The sequence below is a fragment of the Halyomorpha halys genome, unplaced genomic scaffold (genome assembly GCF_000696795.3).
Source record: "Halyomorpha halys isolate HHAL.00 unplaced genomic scaffold, Hhal_1.1 Scaffold471.1, whole genome shotgun sequence".
Lineage (NCBI taxonomy): Eukaryota > Metazoa > Arthropoda > Insecta > Hemiptera > Pentatomidae > Halyomorpha > Halyomorpha halys.
Window position 1 is genome coordinate 537,461 of NW_027107708.1, and position 14,873 is coordinate 552,333.

At 33.3% G+C, this 14,873-nt stretch overlaps 1 protein-coding gene across 1 annotated transcript in view; it reads right to left on the reverse strand.

The window, feature by feature from the left end:
• Positions 1-14,873, reverse strand: part of LOC106683173 (alpha-tocopherol transfer protein) — a 70,289-nt gene that overhangs the window by 38,954 nt on the left and 16,462 nt on the right. The window lies entirely within an intron of this gene.

The window sequence follows — 14,873 nt, forward strand, 5'->3', positions numbered from 1 at the left end:
TATCATGTCACTATGTCACCTACAGCAAATTTACTTGTATATATGTGTATACAGTTGTAAATATCAATAAATAAATTATTAAAAAAAAAAAAAAATCTGTAACACCCCAAGCATACATTTGCCCTAAATATGCAATTACTGTTTCGTGCTACTTTTCAATTTTAAGGTAAACCTATCCCACACACACACAGTTCACTGGAATTCCAGATTTTTCATGAGTGACAGTAAAAAACTCAACAAAATTTCAATGAAATTTGCAATCCACCACCTGTTGAAATGATTTCAAATTTCAATGAAGAAAGATATATTAGAATTGTAGAGGATTCGAAACCGGCCTATAGAAGAATTTAAGAAGCTAGCTTATTGGACCTCAACACAAATGGGGAGAACCTTGTTAACTTGTGCAAATAAGTTCATAAAATTACCATATTCAATTTGTGGGATGAGCCGCAAGAATCCCCCCCCTCTTCTCCTCCTTCAACTGGCATTTAAATTGTTTCCTTTCACAAGCCTGGAATAATTCGATGCTTCGACCTCAACACCTGAACAAATCCTTTAAGCTCGGATTCCATTCTAAGGGAACCCCTTCTGGAAGAATAATCGAACGAATTGTGTGCTCTCTAAGCGTGCCAATTGATTCTTGTAAATCATTATGTCCTTGGGAAAAAAAAATCATGGCTCAAAATACATAAGAGTAGAGGATGTATATATTTTTTTATTTTATTTTTTTTTATAGTAGAACTAATTCTCACAAAGAAATATTTTATTCTTTGTTGGTATCTTTTGAAAGTCTCAAAAAATAGCACAAAATTCATCCTGATTTTTTTTTCTGCAAAAATCAATTAATGAAAAATTTCAATTTATGAAAAATTTAATGCTGTAAAAGATTATATTATTGGTTTTTAAAAATAATGATAAATTTAAATACAAATTTAATGCCCGTCTGTTACTTATGAAGAACTTTCAAAAGTTCTTAACCGATTTACATGCTATTTTTTTTTAAATGTTCAAAATCATACTGGGAAGATTCAGCAATTAAAGTTCTGGGTACATCCAGTAGAAAAGAAGTTATGAACATTATTGGCACATAACTCAAAATTTTTCTTATACTGTATATAAGACAATATGATAGGTAATGCAATTATCTAAATAAATTTTTAAAAATGCATAGACCGGACGAGTATTAGTAAAGATAAAAATAAATTTCGATGTGACTGGTTCTCTCTATTTTGACAGGTTTTATCTAGATTAGGGAATAAAATCCCTATTAAACAAAATAAATAATAAATGATTAAAATTGAAAAATTGTAAAGATATATATATATATATATATATATATATTAAAGATATGACATAGGGAACATTAAGCTTTTTAAAAAATTTGTTTTTTAATTTGTGACATAAATTGATCTTTTTTCGGCCTAGACTCCCATTGGAGTTCTATACTGCCTCAACATGGTTGGTGGTCAAGTTTTTCATTTTGTGGGACCGCCACTCTAAGAAAAAAGTCAACGCCACAGGCCGGATTCGAACTACTTGAGCTTCGAACGGTCCTTAATTGATATTAAACATTCATTTGTTTTCTTTCAATCTATATATAGTTTATACTCAAATATATTTTTAGAAAGTTATGTTTTATGCAGCTTAATAAGAAGAAGGAAGGAGGAAGAGAAAAATAAAACACTACTGTCAAAAGGGCAGCATATTTATATACTTGAAAGTAACCAAAATAATAAATTCTATAATATACTCATACTATATTATTCTACTAGTTTATTATTATTATTTTCTTCTTTTACATCACGCATAATAAATACCACTCTAAACTGTGGAATTTTGTTTGCAAGAGTATGTGAAAAAAAAATAAATTTGTACCACTACCTCAACCTGCCAAATTTCACATAAACTTTCTAAAGTATTTGTAGGCTACTTAATATAGTTAACTTTTGTCATCTTTAACTTTTATTATTATAATTTTTTTAAATTGAAAATTTGATCTAACTGCTCGTCGATTTTGACTATTACAACATTTACTAGACAAACGGTCTAAATTACTAATCCATTACAAAAGACTGATCTATATGACTATTATAAGGCCTATCTGGACATACAAAATCCTTAATGCTCCTTACTTTGTCACAAATCAAGTCATCCATCAGGACCTCAATGTTCCATATGATGTCGATTTGGCCAGAACCAGATACCAATCCTTCCATGATAAACTTCTCAACCACCTAAATCCACTTGTTTCTAACCTGGCTTCTCCTTCCTTACTTTATAATGCTCCTAGGCGTCTGAAAAGAAGATGGCCTCGGGATCTTCTCCTCTAGAAATGTTATTGGATTTCTATCAAAGGGCAGATTCTCCACATATTTGTATCATGTCACTATCTCTTCTACAGCAAATTTACTTGTTGTATGTATGTTATACAGTTGTAAATAACAATAAATAAATGATTAAAAAAAAAAATTGATCTATTACTATTAGATCTTATCAGCACTATGTATATTGATTTCACAAAATATTTCTCGATATAACTGTAAACTATGTTGTAATTGTTTCCTCGTTTAAGATAGGTTAGAGAGGAGAGATACGAAGGCATTTAACAAGACCCAACCGCTTGGAGTGCTTGGAGGGTACCGAAGCACCGCTTAGATACAATACCGTTCAATACTCCAAATTTAATCTTCTTCGAGTACTTCGGGGAACTTTAGGAGCCTACCTTTGTATTATACCTAAGACAATATTGAAGGTATCTCGCAGCACTCGAACTCCCCCTCGGGTCAACAGGTCGTAAGCGAATACTTTCTAAATACTACGAATTTCACCAAACTTCAACAGAAATGCGAATCATGGGAAATACATTCAATAAAAACTAATTTAATACTGTAAAAAATTGCACGTTTTACTCATTTCGACCAAAAGTATGATTTTTGCTAGATGCAATTTAATGGTTCAAATAAATTTCTCCTCGATAGTACAAGAGCCCAAGAGGAGAAAAAAGGCAGTTATCTCTCTCCAATTTTTGATTACTTTAATGAAAACTATGTATAATTAATAGTCAAAATTGATGAGTCTGCCAAGTATAAGTAGGGGGATGAAAATGGTGGTTGTTTCAAAGCGATAAAAAAAAACTAATTTTTCATTCGGAGCTCTATATCTTAAAAAGTAGGAACAACACAAGAAAATCTAAGAGAACGTCATTTAAAGAAGAGTAAATTTTCTAAAATATGAGCTCTAATAGAGTTATTTACGTTAAATAGTTTTCGAGATATAGCTTTTTAAAAAGCTACATTTCATAAAAATGTTGTATGGGACGTACTAAAAGATCAGTAGTTAATGATTTATTTTGAAAAATTTATATCTCAAAAACCATTTGATGTACAGATGTCTCTTACCACTCAAATTAAAGCTAGTTTAATGAGTCATAAAGTAGTTTATGATTTTTATCTTCGTAGGAGTAATAGTTTACATGAAATTTCCTAAAATAAATTTATTTATAGTTGGTCGGACAAATTTTCATTTGCCAAATTTATATTCATATGTGAATATCATAAAAACTACTACCCATACGAAGATAAGTGTCATAAACTAATTTGTAAGTTAAATTTTCTTTATTTTGAGTGTTGGCAGACATAGGTGCGGCTTATGGATCTAGAGATATATTTTTTCAAAAATCCAACATTTTATACGAACAACTATAAATTAACATTTTGTGAGTTTATTTTGTCAAATATCATAAAAACTACTACACCTACAAAGATAAACATCATCAACTATTTTGTAGTAAATTTAACTAGTTTTAATTTGAGCGCTGGAAAACATCAGTACGTCCAATGGTTTCTGAAATAAAGATTTTCATAAATCAAATTTATCTGTGCAAATATCATGAAATCTACTATTCCTACGAAGGTCATACATTTCTTTACAGCACATTAAACTAGCTTTAATTTGAGTGCTAATAGACATCTGTACGTCACATAGTCCTGAGATATAGATTTCTCAAAATAAATTAACTAACTACCAATTTTCAGTAGATTTTTAAGAATTTTGGATTTTTAAAAAAGCTATATCTCGAGAACTATTGGAAGTAAATAGCTCTTTTAAAGCTAATATTTCAGAAAATTTACTCTTCTTTAAATAATGTTCTGTTAGATTTTCTAGTAGTGTTGGTAATTTTTAAGATATAGAGCTCCGAATGAAAAATTAATGGTTTTTTTAAGGTTCTGAAACAGCCGGCATTTTTTATTCCTCCTATCTAGATTTGGGTCCACTCAGTGGCATAAATTAGGTACCCATAATCGAGTAAAAATCTGGTGGTCGAGAGTAATTCTGACAAACTCACCTCCTTGTACAACCGTTGTAACAGTACTTCATGCCCTGAACTCTTCCTAGTTTGTAGCGGTACAGATTTTTTATATTATTATTTTATATTTTTATGTTTCATGTCCATTTATCATCGATCTAATATTCCTTAGAGTTAGCATCCCTTATATTTCTTGTTAAAAAAGAAAAATCCTCGTTTTGCATTGCACGAGCTGCATATATTGTTGCGTTCGTTAGCGAACGCGACTCCACGTCTTCATCCATCCACATCCGGATGTTCCGTGTCGGGAATTATCCCATTCCCAGACAATGTTTGATATTCAAATGATGAAGTGAAAATTGTTCCAATCACCTATCGCACTGGTATGTAAATTTCTAGAGGCGTTTGCGATGCGAGGTGCATATCGCTAACCTTGATCAATGCTCGGTAACAGAACAAAGGATTTGCCACTGATACTTTATTCTTTGTTCGAATAATTCGCTCATGAACGCCTAAAAACTATAATTAAATTAGTAACTGGACTATTTGTTATTATTCTGATATTTTAGAGTTTATTCATTACAGATAATCTTCAAGCTACAATTACTTTAAGCCTATTCGGATGTCAATACCACCACCTCTTTCACTTAAGGAAGTATTATGTCATCCCTGGGTCTATTGACATTCTAAAATGAAACCACCCGAGGATAACCTTCAGGAATATCTCGACTCTAATCATAACAATGAGAGTGATGCAGAGTCCTTGTGGTAAAGATATCCTAAATGTATCCGGCTCATGTGCTTTGCATTTCCGTGTTATTTGTAACTGAATAGAATATAATATTATTAATTAAAGAGAGTGAAAATTCGCATAAAGAGACAAAAATTAATATATTTTTTTTAAATTATTTATTTAATGTAATTTACAACTGTACAAAATAATACAATAGGTAAATATGTAGTATGTTTCATATACACTTGAAAATCTTGGGAAGGAGCCACCCATTGGTGGTACTTCAAACAATAATTTAAATTAGAAGGTCCCGTTGCCATCTTCTTTTCAGATGCCTCGGAGGATTATCAGGGATTGTTAAGGATGAAAGATTAAGAATTAATGGGTTAGGATGGTTAAAGAGTTTGGAATAAAAAGACGCATATCTGTTTTGGGTCAAATCTGCAACGAATGGGATGTTTATTTGTGACCTAATAAGGAGCATCAAGGATTTTGGATTGTAACGATTGGATGCGGGAAGAATTTGATGGTTTGGTAGAGCCCCAGAGCTCAATTCCATATGTCCAAATTGGTCTGATTATCGTAGTGTATACTAATATTTTGTAGTGAATGGGAAGTTTAGAGCGTTTGTCAAGTAAGTATTGTAGCAATCGGAATCTACGAGCAGTTTCTTGTCGTTTCAGTCTTGTATGTGGATTCCAAGTAAGTCTCTTGTCAAGATGGAGTCCTAAGTATCGAATCTGTTCAACAGGCATTAGTGGTAAAATTAATAATAAACAAGGAAATAAAAAAATATATAAAACTATTTAATGGATGAATTCCTAACCACCTTTCACTATATCTCTAACGATAGCGTGTTGATTCTCATTTTCTCGTTAGAGAGAGAGAGAGAGAGAGAGAGAGAGAGAGAGAGAGATTTTTTATTGGCAGTAAGCAATGCTTCCTCAATACAGTGGGTTTTTATTACACACTATATTAAAAGAAAATACAAAAATAACATAAACGAAATATATTGATAAAATATTTACAACACCTTTTTTTATATAATAAAATTACATTAAATTAGTATTTTTTAAATTTATTTCTTCTTTCTATGTATTTTTTTTAAAAGTATTAATACTGTATATTTAAACCTTCCATTTCATCCCTCTCTAGCATATCTCATATTCCTCTTTTCTAGTGATCTGTCACAAATATTGAGTATACTACATAAGTCCTGTTATAAATTAATAAACGTTAGACTAAAAATTTATATTTTCCTGTAAGCACACATAAAAAAAAAATAAATAAAAAAGTTGCAAATAACTGGCAATGTAGAAAATATATTAACAAATAACAATAGGTAATGTTGACATCAAATAAATAAGTAAAAAGTCAATAAATAAATTAAAAATAGATTAAAGAAGTTTAAAACAAATAAATACTTATTTTTTTCCACTAATTAACTAAAAATTATTTTTGATGAATCAAAACTTCTTTTAAAAAATAAATAACAGAAGTTGCGTATTTGAGAAAAGGAGAAATTCGCATTTCCCATAGCAACATGAAATGACTAAAAATGAAAGAGCTAACTAAGAAATACATTTAGCAAGAAGAGAAACCTCCCTGAGTTAAGAGAGATTGCTTTCCTTGATTGGGTACAACAGCCTGAGACTATCCTCACGAAAATTAGAAAGAGGAAAGGAAAAGAAAAATTTCAAGGTTGAAGATATACAAGATATTGCTTCTAATTGGTCGTTCAGAACTTATTCTGAATTATATTTATGGAATCGGTGTTAAGAAAAACTGGATGATGCGTTTCATTCAAAGTGTAAAGATGATGTGATTTGTCGTAATTAAGTTGGGTTTACAAAAGTTTAAATAAATCTTGTAATATTATTAGATTGCTTTTTGTTAAAACTGCAGTGTTATCTGTGTACGTCGCTGGTCAAATCTTAGAATTGCAAGCTATGTTGTTAGTGTATGTAGTGTTTAGTAGAGGAGTGAGTACTCAACCTTGTGTGATCCTGCTGGGATTGGTCTGATAAAAGACTGCTCTGATCCGTACCGGAAGATAAACAACTGTCGGAAATGATTGAAGAATGGTATAATGAGTAAGCTAAGTATTGTCTTTAGTTTGAAGGTACTGAATACGTTGTAGTGTGTTATTAATACAAATCAGTGGTTTCTAGTTTTGCTTACATTTTTTTTAGTATATGAGCAAGTCTTTTGTATAGTAAATTTTGGAAGCTTTTTGAGCTGACAGGAAGTAAGCTGATTTTGGTGGCGTGTCCAAAACCCAAAATGATGGTTCGATATTGTGTGCGTGTCTTGCCGTGTACGGGGCTTCGGCTGACAGAGAATGGGGGGAGGACCATTCCGGCTGGTGGTGTTGAGGTGTGGGTGACTTCAGGCTGCAGACCCAGAAGTCCTTCCCTTGGCGAGGACGTCGACCAAGGGGACCGTGCTTTGCTACCTCCCAGATCTCGGTGGAGGCCAGAAGGGAGCTCCTCACTGATGAATCTATTCCTGGCCCGTTTGAGTGTGGTTCCTCTGACTATTCACCAAAGGAGGGAATTCTGGAAGCTCTGCAGTTTGGTTAACGTGGTCTTGTAGAAGGGTCGCATGAGTGGTGCACCATAGAGCAGAGAGTCGGGCGTATGATGACCTTGTAGATCTTCAGCTTGAGTCGGAGCGAGATCTGCTGTGAAGTGAGCAGGTGGTAGAGCCTGTATGACTTCTGTCGGGCCAGCGCAAGTCTCTCCCTGACGTGACTGGAGAAGGTGAGATGGATGTCTCACCATCCACAACGAACTGCTGGGGTTGCCTGCTCTTCTTGCCCTTCTGGAAGGACATGACAATGGCATCCGTTGTCGACGGATTAACCTTGATGCCGTCCTTCTTCAGTACAGCTACGATGGTGGCAGAAGCAGTCTGTGCATAGTGTAGGGCCAGTTCAGCTCTCATGCTGGAAGCATAGACACCGATGTCGTCGGCGTAGGCTGCTACCACTGCATTTCGATGCTTGATGGCGACTACTGGTCCCGTAAAAAAGACAAACAATAGAGGTCCAAGCACCGAGCCTTGAGGTACTCCGCAGGTGGTGAGGACTGGAGGCGACAAGTCTTCACCAACTCTTATGATGAATGATCTGCCACTCAGGTGTTCAACTGTCAAACCTCTTGCACTTTTTGCTTATTTTCTCCCCTCTCCTTCTGACTCCTTCTTTTGATTTCTGTTCTTCTGATTGGTTTTTCTATGTTCAGAGGGGGTGAGAAGGTCCAATGACCTTAGGCGAAAGTCGGTCTTTTTGCTACCTTTCATGTTATAATTAAGGTGACTTTATTTATTTTTTGATAGGGCTCGCTTTATTTTCCCCGAGGTGTTTAAAGTGGCCACGTGTAAGATAAGGGGTGTTTAGTTGTTTACCTCTGCCTAAGCGGTCAACCGTTCCCCGGGGGCGCATACCCTCTGTTATCTATATATTCTCCGTACACTACTTTAAATGTTTTGCCGATCGGATTTCAGCCTAGGCCCGGCGGTTCCTTTATTATACCGACAAAAGAAATTACTTCAAGTTAAAAAATTCCAGCTGGGGCCTCTCATACATATCAGTCTGTTAGTATATTAAAAAGTCTTTTGTATAATAGGTTTTTGAGCAGACAGGAAGTAAGCTGATTGGTTATAATATGTGAATATTTCCATTTTTTCAGTTTATTCCATTTATAACTGACACTTAGGTAATCCCAACACTTTTCCCAAAATGATAAACTAAGGCCTGTTTAATCCGGTTTGAATTTAATTCTTGCAAAAGGAAATGAAGAAATAAAACAGAAAATAAAAAAAATTAAAGGATATAGATGATGAAGGAGGGCCCAGGGAGTGGATTGAATCGAGAAAATAAACCGCTTCCTTAGGATGTCCGGTCGGCTGGAAATTTAATACAGACTTCTCTCTTAACCTTCCGGTGAGGATCCTAACAGGCACCAACCCCACCAATTTTCACAAAACATGGCTATACCACCCCGCTGTAGAAATAACATAATTAAATTCCTACAAACCTTCCCTCCTTCTTTCAGTATTAATCTTAGCCCCTCCTCGCTGCCATATTACTCAAGGAGCCGAGAAGAAGCAACTAACTAAATAAACTTCAAAACCCCTTGACCTGAAATATTAAATTACATTATTATGTTCCGGCGTTCGAGATTAAACAAAATGATTTAAGCCTCCTACACTTCTAGAAATATTAACCCATTATGGCTTCCTCTAATGACGGCATCTTTCCAATTCCCAGAATATTGTTTTAGTAATTGCACTCCTAACCTCTGGAGTCTGATCACTTCAAGTGCTCTTAAGTCTGAAAGAGTATAAATCGATACGGTAGGCTTATAGTCAAGAATTTAATCCTAAAATTATATTTGTGTATTGAAATACAACAAACTTCTAACAGTTGGTCGCTTGCCGCTCTTAATAATCATCATATCGCGCGATAGTATAGTACAGATAGTATAGAAAAGTATACTAATAATAAAGAAAAATGATGTAGAACACAGCACCAAAAATCTTAAAAGGCAATCCCGCCCTCCGTCTTACTTATCTTATCTTTCAAACTGAAACTTATAACGAGTATATTAGTCGATGTACGACATATAACAATCTCACTAGAGATCATAATACAAAAATATTATAAGGCAATCTTTCCCGGCAAACCCCACTGGAAGAGGAAACTTAGATAGTTATAAGCGCCTAAAACTGGGAAATGGCGTGACAGTGTTATTCAGTATCTGTTGGAGGAAGGCCCCTCAGGGAATTTGTAATGGAACTTGGAAATGTTTCCCTCAAGTAAAATCATATGCCGAGAGTTGTTTATAGCCATATTGACCTGTACAGGTGAAAATAGAGCTAGCAAATTTTCAGAAGGCCACTTTCTATAAATAGACAGGAGTGAGTAGAACTTTCCCACACAACCCGCTCTTCAGAGATATCGCCCCTCCACCAAGACCTGGGAGGTGGCAAAGCACTGTCCCCTTATTATACGTCCTCGCCGAGGAAAGGACTTCGGGGTCTGCAGCTTGAAGTCATCACACCACCACCACCAGCCGGAATGGTCCCTCTCCATTCTATGCTAGCCCCCGACTAGTATGTTACCAATGTTAAACCGCCTTCAGCCCTGTAACTCATCTTATACTTCTATACGACAAACAAAGTCAGTATGTAATCTGTATATATACTATGTATTATATTATATATTTGTAATTGTAATTATATATAAATAAAGAGGATTTGAAAATAAAAATAAAGAAGAACTTTCCCACACTCAAGTAAGAGAGGCGGCGGCGGCAAGATGGGAAGAAAAGAACAGGAGAGAAACCCATCTTCCATCGTACCATCCAAACCAAGTAACCTATAATCCCTACCATTATTCCTTGTAAACATAGTAATAGTAAAAAATCAATCAAAATTCTAATAATTATATTATAACCCTTTTGGAAAAGCAAACACAATAAAATGTTTCATACTGATGTGGTTTTATTTCATTTTGTTTATTATAATTATAATTTATTTAAAATACAGTCCACTCCAGTGATACCAACAAATTTTAAGTAATTCGGGTAAAATCCCCGACAATAAAAACTGTGGAATACTTGAATTACACAGTGTCTGAGGGAAAGTTGTATTTAGAATATCATATGAGGGTGTTCAGGCCAGTGGTGCATACTCAATTAATTTTCAATTTAACAAGCAGATGATTTTACCAGAATACCCCTCCTCCTCACCTCCCCCTCGGCAATATAACCAGAAGAGCATCATTTTTCTGGAATTCAGAGATATCACTTTTTACTTCTCTTAAGAATACAAAGTTATGATACGCGTGTAACGTCAGGAAGTGGTCCCCGGTCTAGGGATGGGAGTAAGAAGAGAGGAGAATGAGAGAGTACATGCCACCTTTATTCATCTGACTGAATCAACTGCAAATTTTCCTTCTTACTTAACTGAAACATGATCATTATACACATAAACTCATCAATATTTGCTATCAACGTTGTTTTATGGCCCCAATTAAAATTATAAAATTAATTTAATCTACTTATGTTTCCTTTTGGCTACCCACTTATAGCCATGTAAGTAGTTCAATAGATTCATTTTCTTTCATTTTAAGTCAATTATCTTTCAATTAAATCTCTTACGTACAGTCCACTCATAATAACCCAACCATCACGTTCTAAAGTAAAGTTGAAGGTGCCTGGCCAGGTGACCTGGCCTTAAGTTGAAGGTGCATTTCATACAATTTTAATAGTTTTTAATACCTAATTATGCGTGTGGAAGCAATTAAATTATAATATATTATTATGACTTCACTAACGATTTAATGATTAGTAATAATGGAATATCAGTCTTGACATAAACTTGGTGTACCGTAAATTGTGAAAGCCAATCCCGTATACCTTGGAAGAACGAGGGAGGTGATGGGGAAGCAGGGGAAAAGGAAGGAGCTGGGATAATGAAGATATAAATAAATAATTTTAATAATTGTAATTATTTATCATTCTGCCTAGTACAACTTCAGGAAACCATTTATCTGAGGGAGAACCAGGCAGGATGGTTTTCATTTTTGGCAGTCCAACAGAATGAAAACTCGACCTTCCCACTCTGGTTAGAATAGGTTAGTTACCTATAAGATGATTCCCCTTATGTAAGAAATAAGTAAATAAATAAAATAACATCTAATACCTTCGTTCCTAGATGGTTCCATTTTAGTTTCATCAAATTTCGTCCACAACTTTCGCTAAGACATGCACCGAAGTACTTTGATTAGCACACGTTTATTTAAAAAACAGGTTGTTCACTTAGGCTCAAATTAGAGAAAGGCTTATTAATTAATTATCAATTTTATTAAATAGCATAAACTACTTTTCGTTACGCATGCGCAAGTCTATTTTTCTAAGTCAGCTATTTTCTATATTTTCAAGGAAATGGTAAAACAGTGTGAAATCGATAAACGTGACACTATTGGTAAGTGCTTAATCAGTAAATACGTTCACAGTAGACTTATCACGTACCACAGTTTTCTGCTCTATTAACTTGCGGACGTTTCATTCCACTACATATTTCGCAGTACACACATATATATATATATATATACACCATGGTTAAACTTCACTCACGTAATTACAGACATCACATAGCGGAACACAATGGTCGGTAGACAAGAAGAAAGACGTTATTAAGCCTACACCAGAAGATAAGTAGAAGAATTATAGAGGAAACTAAGCCCGATTACAGAGGCGTAATTGTTAGGTAACTGACGCTAAACGCCAAACACCGTCGTACGAGTACAATGGAATCAACTGACACAACTTTTAATTCGCACTACGTCGGAGTGAAAGGTAAAGAAAAGAGAACGTGAAATCGCAAGGCGAGGATGGACTTTTTTTTACGACAGTCATCCTCCGTGATGTAGGAAATGACGCGGGCAAATATTAGAAAGCGTATAGAGAAGAATGATGAAGTTAGTGAACTTCGTAGGGCTTCATATTTGGCTTTGGTTGCGAAGTTGGTATAACGAAACATTACCTAAGTTACTTTCCTCATTACTTACGCTCTTATATTGTTCCATTCCTCTTGGAACCGGCTTGCGTAAAGTTATTAGGTAATTTTAACGGTTACATTCCATTTATATTTATTTGATATTAAGTGACCGTGTCAGTTGAAAAACTCGTCAAGTGCTATCTAGATGTTTCTATATAATATTTTTTTTTCGATTTGACTACTTAAAAAATGGTAATTTAGCTTATTTACAATTAATGAAAACAGAAATAATAACAGATATAAAAGATGAAATATAAAATAAAGTACGAACTAAGAGATGGAAAAAAGGTGTAAGAATAAAATCAAGAATAGAGGAAGAAAATGAACGATACAGAAAACGTAGCTTCGAATCAAAGAAAGCTAGGACGAAAGTGAACTGTTTTGACAGTATGTTATAGAGAAGAGTGGAGATTGACAATTATATACGTTACTTGTGAAAATAATTTTAAGGTAAACAGTATAGAAAATAAAAATATTAAAAATAGGCAAACATTAAATGATAATATACATTATAGGCGGGAAGAAATTATATATTAAAAAAAAATATTATAAATATAATTTGATTTCAATTTTAGCATTTAACGTGATTGAAAATCCTTTTTAAAATTTGTAGCACAATTTTCTTATATATATTAAATGATTAACTTATCTATTAAGAATTTTTTTATTTGTTTCCTAAATGCACTTTATTGATGTATTAATTCATTATCTCTTCTCAGGAATTGATTCCTATATATAAAATACTATTACATTGCAATACATTAAAAACAAATAAAAATAAATAATTGGCTGTTCATTATTGTTATATTATGGAATAAAGTGATTATTAGATTTTATTTTTTTATTATTATCTCCAACGATCATTAAATAAAAGTTTCTTATTAAATCCTTATCTAAATTATTCTTTTTCTTTTCTTTTAATGTTACAAGACAAAATATTTTTTTTGTTTTTCGATTTGACTACTTAAAATTTTGTAATTTAATGCAGTGAAACTTCTATAAAACGGACAATCAAGGGAACCATGATTTTGTCCGTTATAGGAAGGTTTCCGTTAACAAAGATCTCGTAAGTCTGGAAGAAAACAATAATTTGATTTTTGAACTATTTTTAAAAAAAAATCAATGCATGAATGTATGTCTACCTCGTCTCATCCATCTTCTTATTGAACAAAAATATAATTTGTGACTTACAAACTTTATTTCTAAAATCGAGAGTTTTTAGATTTAAATTGTATGACATACTCCTTAACCATCCTAACCCATTAATTCTTAATCTTTCATCCTTAACAATCCCTGATAATCCTCCGAGGCGTCTGAAAAGAAGATGGCCACGGGACCTTCTAGTTTAAATTAATGTTTGAAGTACCACTAATGGGTGGTTCCTTCCCAAGATTTTCAAGTGTATATGAAACATACTACATATTTACCTGTTGTATTATTTTGTACAGTTGTAAATTACAATAAATAAATAAAAAAAAAAAAAAATATTATGACTAGTGTCCGTTATAAAGGGGCCAAAAGTGTTGCTGTGGCATAAAATTGGTGACTGCGTCCGGAGTAGGGTGGGGGGAGAATTTAGGCTCTAACTCATTAAATAGGAATCTTGTTGGCCGGGATCTGTTTGCATGTGATGGTTTCATTGGTGTCACCGAACATGAAAGTGTTAGGTTTTCAAATTAAAAAAAAAAAAATTAAAAATTAAAAGAAATATCTAGACGCCTCTACTCTATAATGAAGCAAGAGATCACGTGGGAGGCCAAAACCAGGTGGGTAGACAGAATCAACAAAAACAAAAAAAATATTTTGTCTGGTAACATTGAAAGAATATAAAAAAAAAAAAATAATTTAGATAAGGATCTAATAAGAAACTTTTATTTAATAATTGTTGGATAATATTGGATAATCTAATAAACACATTAGTCCGTAATATAAGAATAACGAACAGCCAATTATTTATTTTTAATGTATTACAATGTCATAGTACTTTATATATAGGAATCAATTCCTGAGAAAAGATAATGAATTAATGCATCCATAAAGTGCATTTAGAAAACAATTATAAAAATTCTTAATAGCTAATTTAATCATTTAAAAAATATAAGAAAATTGTGCCTACAAATTTCAAGAATTTTGTAAGTACCAAATTAAAAATCAAATAATATTTATAACTTTACAGACATCACATAGCGGAACACAATGGTCGGTAGACAAGAAGAAAGACGTTATTAAGCCTACACCAGAAGATAAGTAGAAGAATTATAGAGG